Genomic DNA, 14,491 nt, shown 5'->3' with positions numbered 1-14,491 from the left:
TTTTGTACAATTTCAGAGAGAATTGCAGCAACATAGTTTATGCAAGCAAAGACTCCCCCCCGGGGAATGGATGGAGTTGCAAAAGTCAAACACTCGATGTGCACTGAGAGAACTTACGAAGGCAACGGTACAAGTAACTTAGATTCTTAAATTGCCCTATTAAATTGTTGCTAAAGTGTTAACACCTTGTATTTGCTTAATAGGTTTTAAACCTCCATGACGTGCGAGTCAGCGCATTGCCACCAATAGAAAGCATGGAATGTTGAATAGTAGTATGTTCGACCTACACCTGGGGTATGCTTCTCTTCTTCATCCAAAACTTGTTGATCTGATGCACTTTTTTACATGTGTTTATACATTGGGTTATGACAGGAAATTGGGGAAAGGTTGGGCAGATGTTAACATGTCAGATTTCAAGTGCCTTGATTCCATGTGGTTTTATTTGTACTCACAACGACCACATAGGCGGAAGGTGCTGAGATGAATTCAAAAGGAGGATATACTATAGAAGAAATATGTATTCATTCCCATTGTACTCTGGGTAGGTAATGTGCACTGTATTTACATGTCTCCTTGTGACTTTTGTATTTAGATGATGCTAACACATTGAGTTTCTATATGGGCAGGGGTCATTGGAGTTTGCTGATCTTATGCAACTTTCGGCAAAAAACGTGTTCAGAACCCAACATCAGTTGCATGTTATTGTTGGATTCCCCTAGATCGGTAGACCCTATGAGGTTTGAACCCTTGATAAGAAAGTAAAATCTCCTAAAACCTAAACCCCTTTCTGGTCCAAGTCCATGTCTATCAAAATTAAGCAGTTTAAGTTGTTTTGAGCAATTTACATTTCCCAACCTGCTTGACAGGTTTGTCTGCGATGTTTATGAAAATCAAAAAATGAAAAAGAAGATGGACAGGCTTGCAGAAATACCTCTCCTACTGCCAAAGGTCATTACTATGGCCTTAAACTAAACTGAAATTTCCGTTATGTATTACCATATAGCCATACGTTGACTGAGTTAATGACTCCAATTGAAAGTAGGTTCCCCCAGTAGAGAAACCAAATGGATTGTGGGTATTTTGTCCTTTACTATATACTGAAGTTTGTGGTATCATTTTTTTTCCATAATTGAAGGGTACCCTTACTTTGTAAGTGCAAAAACACTGGGAAAATACTGACATTTGTTTATTGCAATGTGCAAAGTACACATGCAGTTGGTTTTTTAATTTATTTTCTAACTCGTTTATTCTATTTTTCTTAACATAGATGAAGGAGGACTGGTTCGGTATGGATGAATTTCAATCCTTCAGTGACTCGCCGTAGAGTAAGTTTGTTCTTGACATTTGTGCTATCAACTGTTACGTAGTGATATACAGGACAATTATTGTATAGTCTTTAACATGTCTTCTACACTGCCATGTACAAAACTGTTTGCACCCAAAGAGGCTGGGATCAACAACAATCAAACTTCGGCAAAATGAGAGATATGTAATGGTGTTATATATTATGTAAAATGTTAACAAATAGACTAAATAATTTCATTAAATACAGCCCGAAACCTGTCAGTCGGTTGTTCTGAATTCAGAGTGTAAATAATATGTCGTTCCGAAAACTTATGATTTCTATTAAAATAACATTTCATTTGCATCAACCTCTTGGCAGAACTTGAATTTTTCGATGCGCAATATATGTGAAACCTCAGTGTAAAAGTTCGTAGATCCATTGATGCATCATCGTCGATTAGTAGGTTGACAACTTATGCCGGTAATGCGCTACATGATCATTGGTGCAGGACTCAGCTCTAACTTGGTGAATGTGTGATAGCCGGCGACTATATTGTAATATAGCTGCAAGTAGACAGAGCTTAATATTCTTGGTTAGTGTCTTGGATGAGCGCCTCATTGGGCCCATTTGAGCCTTGCCCCTCGCCATTTTTTAATGCAAAGTGCCCATGGGAGTCGCAACGATGAGGATGGCATGCCGTGAGACTATATTTATTCAGGCCAAGCTGTATTTATTTTGCTTTAAGCCAAGGAGTTGGTAGGTATATCAGCAGCAGAACGGCACGGGCTATCAACAGATAGACTGTAATTATATTGTGCAGCGCGTCGCCTCCAGCAATAATTTTGCCATGCTAATGTAAGGCTTTTCGATTGTGCAGACCGATTAGCCGAGTTGTTTTGGGGGAACGAAGCGCATATATGCATATTTGCAGTTTTAGTTCCATTTGTTTCTTGTTAAATGAGGATGGCGTTGTTAAGTTTTATGCGTAGCTCCGGCATGCAGAATTTGGTTGTGTGCCAAGGGCAAAGTCTGATAGGCGGTGAATGTTGATATGTGCTAGTGCATGGTGTTGGTGTGCTACGGTTCGTGGACTGCTGGGTTGTAGGGGGGTGCAAGCAGTTGCTTGCTTTTGTCTAAGGGGAGTGGGGGGTTGCTAGGCCATATGGTAGAACCACCCAAAAGTGGCAAGTGTATATTGATGGTGATTGGCCTGTCACGATGCGATGATGCAGGATTTTTTCCCTTGATAATGGTTTTCATTTTTTGAAAAAACAATTGCCAAAAAAATCAATGTATTATAGTAATTTACATTCATTTACTAACTTAGCTATAATTCGGATATAATATGTGCCTAGGTCCAAGGATGAGTTGTTTACTCGGAATTTTACACTTTTAACCAAACAATTAATAATTGGATACCACAATTCTACTACGTAAGGGTTTTAGTAAAATATATATCAATAATATATAATATTAGCAATCAAAACCTTATCATTTATACAGCTTTGACAAACAAAACACAATAATATTCTAGTATCCCCCCCCCCCCCCCCCCCCCAAGTAATTCTTATATCCAGTAATCTTTACCAGTAATCTATGTTTTGAGATAATACAACAATTCATAAACCAAACACACCTTGATAGTTACTGCAAGTCCGCATCAAATAGCACTATGAAGCTCTGTTTTAAAACCCGGACCAGACCAACCGGTTCGACTGGTTCCACCGAGAGCTGGCCTTTACTTCGGTTCGGGTTAACACAAAATCGAAAATATTAATTAACCCATTTTGGACCGGTAATGGACCGACGAAATAGTATAAAACCATCGATCCAATCGGCCTGGAGCTTAAAACGGTTCGTCTAATCCAAAAAAATTCATACTCCTAATCCCTAAACCAATTTTAGCATCGTTTCTTTATCTTCTATTTTCATCTTCAATGCTTCTTCACGACACTTACACTAAAATCTACTGGTAAAGAAGAAGAAGGAAGGGAAGGGAAGAAGAAAGAAAAGAAGAGACACGAGAAAGAGTAAGAAGAAGATTAGAAGAAAGAAAAGAGGAGATGAAGAGAGAGAAGAGGAGAGAAAAATTACAGTAGACGAAGAAGAAAGAGGAAGAAGAAAAAGAGAAGGAGAAGAAGAAAGTGACGGGGAGTGATGGGGAGAGAGAGAAAAAAAAGAGAGAATTTATGGGGAGTGATGGCGTGATGGAGAGAGAAAAAAAAGTGAAAGATGAAAGTGATAGGGAGGGAGAAAAAATAATTAATAATAAAATTGAGGGTCAATTTGCTTTATTTTAAACTTAAGAGGGGTTTATTGTAACTTTTAGGGATGTATTTGCTGGTTTTTAAACTTATAACAATTAATATATTTGTTTAAAGATGGTACTGTTATATACCGGTCAGACCGACCGGTCCAATCGGTTAGACCGGTCAACCTGCGAACCGGCCTCTTAACTGGGTCAACAAACGGTCCGGCTTTTAAAATGTGAAGCACTTACTTCCCATGAATTAGACCAGATAAATAAAACAACTTTGCTCCGTCATATATTTCTGTCCAGAGACGATGTTTGAGACGCTGCTTTTTTTTTCTCAACTTCTTCACATCCTTGAACGTATCAAGGTGAGTAAGAACTCCCATAACCCTGGGCGTTCCATGAGTTTACATTAAGTAAAGAAATTCAAAGCTTTCCTGCAATGAACAGAAAAGATAGAGAAACTCAAAATTGTTTTCAATTACAGATGGACAAAAGAAATCTTGATCAATCCATACAAGCAGAAAAGTATAAAATGATAGATAACTAATACATAAAATTAAGTTAAAAATATCAGGAAAACGAAACAAAACTGGGCAGCGCCATAAACAAAAATGATGCAAGCCAAATGAAAGTCTTAATATAAAATAATGAAACCAAACATGCCAATTGACAAATTGATCAAGGAATGATCAGTGTATAACCATTTAATACTCTGATACAAAATCATCAATAATTCAAACTAACAACATCCAATTAAATAAAAATAATAATACAAAAAGAATCCTATTGTTAAAATTAATTCATATACCCAAAAGCATCCGATCAATCAAACCAATATCAATCCTGTCAGCTCAAATAAGAAGAAAGTAAGGTTCCCCAAAGAAACATCATGCAGTAATCAACAGTGAAAACTAAACAGCAATAATCTCACCATTTCAAACCCGTAACTTCCATCTATGAGAAGCAGTGCCAAGTCAGCAACCTTTGCACAATCAATCATACCATTGATATCATTAGCCACCTTTGCTTACCTAACATATTTCATCAATTCCGCATCAGAGTTTAAGAAAATAAAGAAAACATAAACTCCAATAACTTTTTTAATTTAATAATTCATTAGGTCAGAGCTACTCACAACGATTACAAACTCTCCATCCCCTTCCATTTTTTTGTTTATTTTTTTATTCCAACTTTCTTCGTTTAGTATGTGAAAGAGCTAAGGTTTCTGCATCTTGGTTCACCTTAATATTAACATCATTTTGAGTAGATTGAGAACCAGCATTTTGGTTTCTAAATTGACCGATTCCCTATCACGAAGATGCAAAGAAGTAATAAACAAGTGCATAGAAGCAATCTAATTTTAAAAGCAATGGATTGTGAGAATGTTAAAGAGAGCAAGATAAAACTTAATTATATAACAAGCATGTAGAAATTAGGATCACATTGAACCCAAAAGTCCAGGAGATTCACTTAACAATTTTTTATAGACATAACATAATATGAGATCCAGATTAACTTGTGATTATTCCTAGTTGTGGGACTCCAGATATGACCCAAAGGTGATGAATCATAGACACAGGCTTCTTTCCTCTTTCCTGTCCATCAAATGACTCTTTTTCTCAATTTTGTATACATAAAATGAAGTCTCAGTTTTTTCTTTTTTCTTTTTCTTTTTCTAGTTGATAAAAGACATCCCAACCCTTCCTAATCAATTATCAAAGACAAGAAGGAATGTTCCACTTTCCACTTCCTAATCAATTATCAAAGACAAGAAGGAATGTTCCACTTTGCACTAACTTATTATCTAGACATTTCTATAATTTGTCTTAGGTTGTGAAAATTTACAAGGGGCTTGAACTAAGACATCTTCATAAGGAAACAGTCCTAGCAGATAAGTGCCTGAATATTATACTGTCAATCAGAAACAAGAAGCAACTCCATCGCCTTGTTAAGTTACTTACACATTACAACTTCATCGGCTATCTTTGTTTGCAAACTCGAACTTAAATAGATTGAATTGAAGACCCTGAAATGAAAAATTGAGTTGCAGAATGTTGGCAGTTACACCACAATTCTCTCAAGTTGGCCTTTATTATTAAAATTTAGGATGTATTTACAAGCTGATGAGCCCATCATTCTAAACTTATTTGAGCTATAATGTTAGAAGAAAGTCTATTTAAAATGATTATGTTACCTCATGACATGTATTAAAACTTTCTTAGTTAAGTAGAAGATTATCTATTTGATTGGCCTAACATACATCATAATTCATATAAAGCCTTCACGCACTGATATGTGCTAGTGCATGGTGTTGGTGTGCTACTGGTTCGTGGACTGCTGGGTGTAGGGGGGTGCAAGCAAGTTGCTTGCTTTTGTCTAAAGGGGAGTGGGGGTTGCTTAGGCCATATGGTAGAACCACCCAAAAGTGGCAAGTGTATATTGGATGGTGATTGGCCTGTCACGATGCGATGATTGCAGGATTTTTTCCCTTTATAATGGTTTTCATTTTTCTGAAAAAACTAATTGCCAAAACAAAATCAATGTATTATAGTAATTTACATTCTCATTTCGTAACTTAGCTATAATTCGGATAAATATTGTGCCTAGGTCCAAGGATGAGTTGTTTACTCGGAATTTTACACTTTTCAACCAAACAAATTAATAATTGATATCCAATAATCTTACATACGTAAGGTCGTTTTAGTAAAATAATATATCAATAATATATAATTATTGTCAATCAAACACCTTAATCATTTATACAGCTCTGACAAACAAAACACAATAATAATTTATATCCAGTAATCTTTACCAGTAATCTATGTTTTGAGATAATACAACAATTCATAAACCAAACACACCTTGATAGTTACTGCAAGTCCGCATCAAATAGCACTATGAAGCTCTGTTTTAAAACCCGGACCAGACCAACCGGTTCGACTGGTTCCACCGAGAGCTGGCCTTTACTTCGGTTCGGGTTAACACAAAATCGAAAATATTAATTAACCCATTTTGGACCGGTAATGGACCGACGAAATAGTATAAAACCATCGATCCAATCGGCCTGGAGCTTAAAACGGTTCGTCTAATCCAAAAAAATTCATACTCCTAATCCCTAAACCAATTTTAGCATCGTTTCTTTATCTTCTATTTTCATCTTCAATGCTTCTTCACGACACTTACACTAAAATCTACTGGTAAAGAAGAAGAAGGAAGGGAAGGGAAGAAGAAAGAAAAGAAGAGACACGAGAAAGAGTAAGAAGAAGATTAGAAGAAAGAAAAGAGGAGATGAAGAGAGAGAAGAGGAGAGAAAAATTACAGTAGACGAAGAAGAAAGAGGAAGAAGAAAAAGAGAAGGAGAAGAAGAAAGTGACGGGGAGTGATGGGGAGAGAGAGAAAAAAAAGAGAGAATTTATGGGGAGTGATGGCGTGATGGAGAGAGAAAAAAAAGTGAAAGATGAAAGTGATAGGGAGGGAGAAAAAATAATTAATAATAAAATTGAGGGTCAATTTGCTTTATTTTAAACTTAAGAGGGGTTTATTGTAACTTTTAGGGATGTATTTGCTGGTTTTTAAACTTATAACAATTAATATATTTGTTTAAAGATGGTACTGTTATATACCGGTCAGACCGACCGGTCCAATCGGTTAGACCGGTCAACCTGCGAACCGGCCTCTTAACTGGGTCAACAAACGGTCCGGCTTTTAAAATGTGAAGCACTTACTTCCCATGAATTAGACCAGATAAATAAAACAANGGCCTGTCGCCGCGGCGAAGAAACATTTGTCGCCGCGGCGAAACTGTCCAGAGAGTTTCACCCTTGGTTCAACCCATCTTCGCCGCGGCGAAGATTCTTCTTCGCCCCGGCGAAGCCTGGTACACTCAAATTCTTCTATTTCAACCAAGATTCAGGGCAACAATCAAATAACACTCAAACAAACAAATATAACAACAACCAACTCGATTAAGGGCGAAAGAGGAAACAATAACAACGTACCTCAAGCGGGGCGTTACATAATGGAAGCCTGTCCATATAATACAGACCGGCGTCCATATAAAATGGATGCCCGTCCATACGCAAATAAAATGTTTTTTTTTTTAATTTACATGATTTTTTTTTCTATTTGTAAAAATCATTAGCTTGTCTAATACGCTTCTCCAAAATAAACGCCAAAATTTTTACTAGAAACAAAAAAACAAAAAGAACTTCATTTTAAACCTATTTCCTCTGGCTTCGTCGTTCCCATCTTTTCTTCGCATCTGCGTGTTATATTTAGTGTTGTACCAGTTTCTACCTCGATAGCCACAACCGATTTCTTCCTCAATAAGCCTTAATAGCCAACAAACAACTACCGTGACAAGAAAGAAAGCCACTAATTTTTCATGAAATAATCGTTTAGGGTGGAAAAGGAGTTTGGGAGATCAAAAAAAATTCAGATTAGAAAGATTTGTTGAGGTACTTAAAGAGTTTTTTATTTAATTTATGCATTTATTTAGTTTTGTATTATATTTTGGATTGAATATATGTTACAATAGAAAATAACTAATACAAAATATTTGTTGGTGATTATTGTGAATCATATTTGTGAATGCAAACACTAGTATTGGTTTTGCACAAAATTATGGAATATGGAAGATTTCAGTTTGCCTCATTTTAATGATGTTGAGGTAAATTGTGCTCGAAACCTTTACTTTTTCATTAATATAATTTTAAATTTGTTGTATCGTATTGTTTCTTAGGATGTTTTGTATTAGTACATTCTAATTTTGTCCATTATAAAACTATTAAATGATTAGGATAATGAACATAATAAATTAGAAGATATATGATGTGCAGAGGAAGAAGTTGAGCCTCATATTGGAATAGTGTTTGATTCAATTGATAGTCTGGTGAAGTATTACAAACGGTATGGTAACAAAATGGGTTTTGAAGTAATGATACGTACGTCAAAGAAAGACGATGATAGGGAGATGAAATACGTGATAGTGGTGTGTTCTTGTTCTGGGAAGGAGAGATGTAAATCCAGAAATACCTTGAAAAAGCAACCTGTTGCCAAAACAGATTGTAAGAGTCGGATTAGTACAGGTTTGAATGGTCAATGCAAATGGGAAATTAAATCAGTTGTACTTGAACATAACTATGATCTTACAAGTCCGACTAAAAGAAGATATTTCAAGGTTAACCGAACGATACAACCTTATGTGAAAAGGAGGTTTGAAGTTAATGATATGGTTGGGATTAGACTGTGTAAAAATTATCAATCATGTTTAGTTGAGGCAGGAGGTGTAGACAATCTGACATTTCTACAAAAAGATTGTAGAAACTACATTGAAAAAGTGAGAAGGCTATGACTTGGAGTTGGAGATGCTTTGGCAGTACTCGAGTATTTTATGAAAATGCAAAAGGATAATTCAAATTTCTGGTACATGATTGATGTAGATTAAGAAAGTCGATTACAGAATGTGCTATGGGTTGATGCTAGATGTAGGGCTTCATATAAAGAATTCGGTGATTTTGTTATCTTTGACACAATGTATCTGATGAACAAGTATGATATGCCATTTGCTGCTTTTGTGGGGGTTGATCATCATGGACATTCGACATTGTTAGGTTGTGGGTTAATTTTCCATGAGGACACTGAGACATTTGTATGGCTATTTCGTTCTTGGCTTGAATGCATAGATGTTGCTCCTAATGGAATTATCACTGATCAAGATAAGGCCATGCAAAATTCAATTGAGATTGGTTTCCCTGGTACAAGATATAAGTGGTTTTTGTGGTATATAATGAAGAAACTACCTAAAAAGTTAAAAGGGTATAAGGAATATGAAACTATAAAGTTTAAGTCACAAAATATTGTACGCTTGAAGAGTTCTAAGAACGGTGGAACCAATTTGTTGATGTGTACAACCTTTATGAGAATGAATGGTTATGTGGATTGTACAAAGAAAGAGTACGGTGGGTTCCTACATTTCTTAAAGATACTTTCTGGGCAGGTATGTCTACTACCCAACGTAGTGAAAGTATGCATGTATTTTTTTATGGATATGTAAATTCCAAAACTACTTTGAAATAATTTGTGGAACAATATGATAATGTATTGCGAGATAAAGTGGAAAAAGAAAGGGCGGCTGATTTTAGGTCTTTCAAATCTTGGATACCATGCATCATTAATTACCCTATTGAGAAACAATTTCAAAGTGCATACACAACTACAAAGTTTAAAGAGTTTTAAGAAGAGATTGTAGGGAAAATTTATTATGAATTATCTTTTTTGAAAAAGTGTGATTCATACAAGGAGTATCAAGTTTTAGAAGATGTTTGGTTTGGAGATAGTAGTCGTCATGTTCCCTTTGCGGTATACTTTGAAGAAAGTTTGTGTGATATTCGTTGTACTTGCCATTTGTTTGAGTTCAAGGAGATTTTATGCAGACATGTCATTATTGTGTTGATTCATAAAAGGGTTTCACACGTTCCAGAAAAGTACATTTTATGGCGTTGGAGGAAAAATATAAATAGATGCCATACGAAAATTAAGGTGAGTTATAATAGGTGGAGCACCAACGTTGAAGGACAACGTTTTGATAAGTTGTCTAATATAATGCTAACAGTAGCCGATATGGCATCAAACAATGAAAAAGATTGTAATATGTTGATGGAATTTATGATTGACATGAGAAAAAAGTTGGAGCAAAAGGACAGTGAGGGAGGGCTTGGTAGAAAAGTAAACATCTCTTCCACAACCAGTTTGAGTAGTAAAGATGAATAATCTAATTATCATTCCACAGGCAGTTTGTAGCAAATGTCGTCCTCCATGTAGAAGAAAGCAATCGAAAGTTGAAGAAATTGTACGTAGGGTTAAAAATAAAAAATTACGAAAATAAAGAATTGGTATGAGTTATACACCTATTCTTACATGATATTTGTTTTTGAAACATTATTTACTTATTTGAAGTTTATAATAATATTGACTTGATTATTAATGTGTTATGCTACTTTTTAGGAAAATGATTATTAATAGAGCGAGAAAAGGAACAGTTTCTTTCTTTCTTCTACTTCCGTGGTCGATGCCCTCCCACATGATTACATCAACATTGTTAAAAGTATACCGGAAACTCAAGTGTTGTCAAATGATGTTGTTGCTACCCAAGTATGTGTTATGTATGTTGTATAATTGTAATTGGCTTAAGTTTTCTATAACGTGTGCTAAATTATGGTTGTTGGACATTGACAGTTGTCCATTGTTCCGGTTCAGAATCTCGCAAGAAAAAGTAATTTTGTACTGGGCAGGAGTCTAAGAGATTTGATGTTGTCGATAGGTTGAGGCTTATATAATTGTATTTGGTAGAAATTATTCACGCTTTGGTTAATTTTTGACGAATGTAGTTCAGTTGTATGTTGTTCAGTTGTTTTGTTTTTAGTATTTTGGTCGTTGGTTGTGTATGAGTAAGCTATCTGCTGTAGGGTTGTGAATTCATGATAATGACCTTAATGTAACTTATTCTGAATGTTTTCAGTATATATTATCATCACACTGTTTGTTAACCGGTTGTAGATGGAATTTTGATGTCTTTTGGTATGTCTAGTATTACATATACATATGCATTCAAAAGAGTAGTTGAGATATGTATAAACAAAAGGCAACCTTTATCAAGAACATCCGCTGAAATCAATCTTAACAATTAACATATTTATAAACAAAAGGCAAATATAATCTTCGTACATAAGGCTTAGTATTTGAACCACACATAATGACAATTAACATTCATAATGCGTTCCCCAAGGATGTTGACAAGGAGAAGGCTACTGAGAAATTCTTTATCATGGTGCAGGGGGTGAAGGTTGACTGGAGGAAGAGGAGACTATTGAAAAGTTCTTCATCATGCTGAAAATTTCTGTCATGCGTTCCCCAAGGATGTCAACCGTTTCTTCTATTCTTGATGCGACAAGTTGAAATCACTTTGCAATTGATCCTGTTGTTTCAATATGTGAAAAACGCTCATCTTGAAACTTTTCGATCTGCTCAAATCTGCTTACTATTTCGTCTAAAGTATGAAAAGACATATCTTGTACATTCTGAGATGATTCAAGTTCAATACTCGTTCTTCTTCTTCTTTTGTGCACATAGACTTGTCCTTCATTTACCCATTCTGGGACACTGACACCTTCTTGAACCATTGCATCTCCCTCCATTTTATCCATAATCACAAACCATTCTCCTGTCATATTCTTTTTAATCAAACCCATTTTACACAATGTCACATCCCCCAACAAATTATTTGCAGAAAACTTAATCTTATTTGCTTCATCATTAGGGGTGATCTGAATACCCAACTTCTCACATATTAACGTAACAAGCATCCCCCAACATATTTCTCTTTTTTCTGCTTGAACCTCTCACAACTTCTTAATCAATAACTTCGCTGAATTTACTTGCCTCCCTGTTATTGCTACTTCCATGAAAATTAAATCCTTAACTGTCACATTTCCATTTGTCTCTTTCCTACCATTAAATGTGTAAGTCATATATCTATGAAATACTTTCATAGCAGGATTCTTTAACTTTGTAGATTTACACCTATGTGGATTGTAAATCCCTATTCTAGAAACATTAATCCAAGCTTGTTTGGAATCCCACATTCTAGATACGTTATCCAAACCTTCGAAATCAAATTCTATCCAGGTTGCTAAATCTTGTGGTCTCACTACAAAGTTTTGATTCTTTAATCTAAAAACATTGTATGCGCCGGAAACTCATCAGTATCTGTCTCCACAACTTCCAAACTACCAAAAAACTCATAGATCAAATGCTTATATCCATCATATTTAATACTCACCAATTGGTCCTATTTCAAATGATGAATCCAACCATTCATTTTATCAAATAAACCCAAACTTGTTATAAGTCCTAAATCTAAACTTCTTCCAAGGCAAATATCTCTTTTCGACACCTCCTCGTATTGTTTTTTATGTCGCAAGTCTTGAAATTGGATTCCAGACGACAATGTGCCTTCATGAGGAATGGTTGTATTTTTTGCTCTTACCATTTTCTGCTTTCTTCTAAAACTTATATACATAAAAAATTTATCATCATAATCAGTCATAACTAAAGAAGTTTGAAAGATGCAAAAGTGTTAATAAGAATGGTAGGTAAAGATTCCTTCATTTCTCATAGTGTCTGAATGTTACTTTTATGCATAGTTAAATATACTTCTTTTGCTGCTGTTATTATTTTTAAAATGGTAGGTGTTGGCTGACATCTTTAGATGCAGGTTTGTGTATTATTCCTTCATGTACCCACAACAAGCCATATGGATTATGGCAGCAGTTTCAAAATCCATAGTTCCTTAAAGTGGGAGGCAGCTGCAGAAATCATACAAGCTGCTCGAAAGGGGTTTAGCCAAGGAAATAGTGGAAATAATTTGTTTGATCTGTTCGCCTGCCTGATTGATCATATGATCAAATTGTGCTTTCATTCAGGCCAGTCAAAAGCAAGGACAATTAATATCTCAACAGAATTCAGTACCTTAAAAAGGATAATGCCATTGGGAATAATTATGCCTACTCAACAATCCCTTACTATTAGTCTACCAACAGATGATGTGAATCTCAACAAATCACTTTCCTCTAATATCTTTTCTACCTCAGATCTTCCTACGATATTTGGAATAGCTGATGAGGCTGAAATTCTTTCATCTCTTCAGCGACCTAAAAAGGTACACTCTCCAGGTTATTGATCTTATAAATTCACCTGAAAGTGCTTTTTGACTTATTTTTCTGAATTCATTTCCAATAAATTTTTGGCTTTGTTTTTTAGTGTTTCAATTCACATCATACCACAACTTTGTTCCCAGGCAAAACATTTGATGTTGTTGAGAATATATTGTGTCTGAAGTAAAGTTTCCTAACTTACAAAAAATGGAGTGAATTAACCAAACCTTTATTATGGACATTTTGGCCCTAATGAATTGCATTCTGATTTTGATAAGCATTTGAAATTTTAGGTATAAGTCACGAATTGTGCCAATTTTGGTGATAATCTATATAGACCATACCACTTAAGCTTCATCGCTTTGCCATGTTCTTTATAGACTGTTCTATTAGCTACCTAGATGGTTAATAAGATAAGCCATCATCATGTACATGTTGAACTGCATACGAAAAATCAAGCTTACCTATCAACCAGAATATTTCCTATTCTAATTCACTTCATGCTAAAAAGCTGTTGCTTCTATCCTTGATAAAATTCCCACCTAAGTTTTTGTTTTACAAGTAACATAGATACATTAAACTTCACCAACTTTTCAATCTCAAAATTCAAACTACAATTCATTTCATCGTCCACTTATTAAAAGATTAATGATAAATTATGCATGGATATTGCATAGTCATAATCATAATCAAAACGTAATGGATACGTTGAATTTAAAATTAAAAAGCAAATGAAAAACAAAAGCAAAACACCAAAACATAAGTGCTTTTGTTATGCATAAAGAGGCCAGACGTAGTATTCCTTGTGTGAACAAAGTGGAGCATGCCACCCTATGTGTTAGCTGCCTCCAAATATGCTAATTAAAGTATCTTAAGTAAGTTACCAATAATGCCCTGGTTACCACTCATATGTTGTGGAGTCATAAGAGTTTATATAGCCTCTTAATCAAACATGTTAATCAACTCAAATTTCTAAATAACATTCATTAAATACATAAAAGAGTAGGAATTTATACACCAAGACCTAATGCACATCAATCAGACAAATTCCTCAGCACAAATTCATCAGTCTAATTCTTTTCTAAAGTGAGATTCCTTCACACACTTACTCCCAAAAGCATCAACAAAAAATAAGAAATTTCAGCATTACTAAGAACGAGATGGAGGATTACTCATTCAGATTTTACATTACTCTATATGGGAAAACTTTATGTTCCTGATAACAATAGGCTATTC

At 35.0% G+C, this 14,491-nt stretch overlaps 1 long non-coding RNA gene across 2 annotated transcripts; it reads right to left on the bottom strand.

Moving 5' to 3' along the window:
* Nucleotides 1–3,430: 3,430 nt before the first annotated feature.
* Nucleotides 3,431–5,799, bottom strand: LOC116120771. Of its 2 annotated transcripts, XR_004126601.1 has the most exons (4): nucleotides 5,504–5,799; nucleotides 4,678–4,849; nucleotides 4,474–4,573; nucleotides 3,431–3,976 (listed from the first exon to the last, which is right to left on the bottom strand). It is a non-coding gene; the product is annotated as an uncharacterized LOC116120771 (long non-coding RNA). The 2 variants fall into 2 exon arrangements; XR_004126600.1 differs by having other exon boundaries at nucleotides 4,678–5,792.
* Nucleotides 5,800–14,491: the final 8,692 nt, after the last annotated feature.

The sequence above is a fragment of the Pistacia vera genome, unplaced genomic scaffold (assembly GCF_008641045.1).
Source record: "Pistacia vera cultivar Batoury unplaced genomic scaffold, PisVer_v2 Contig944, whole genome shotgun sequence".
Classification (NCBI taxonomy): Eukaryota; Viridiplantae; Streptophyta; class Magnoliopsida; order Sapindales; family Anacardiaceae; genus Pistacia; species Pistacia vera.
The sequence above is the reverse complement of the archived record's forward strand: the minus strand, read 5'-3'. Positions and strand labels throughout refer to the sequence as shown.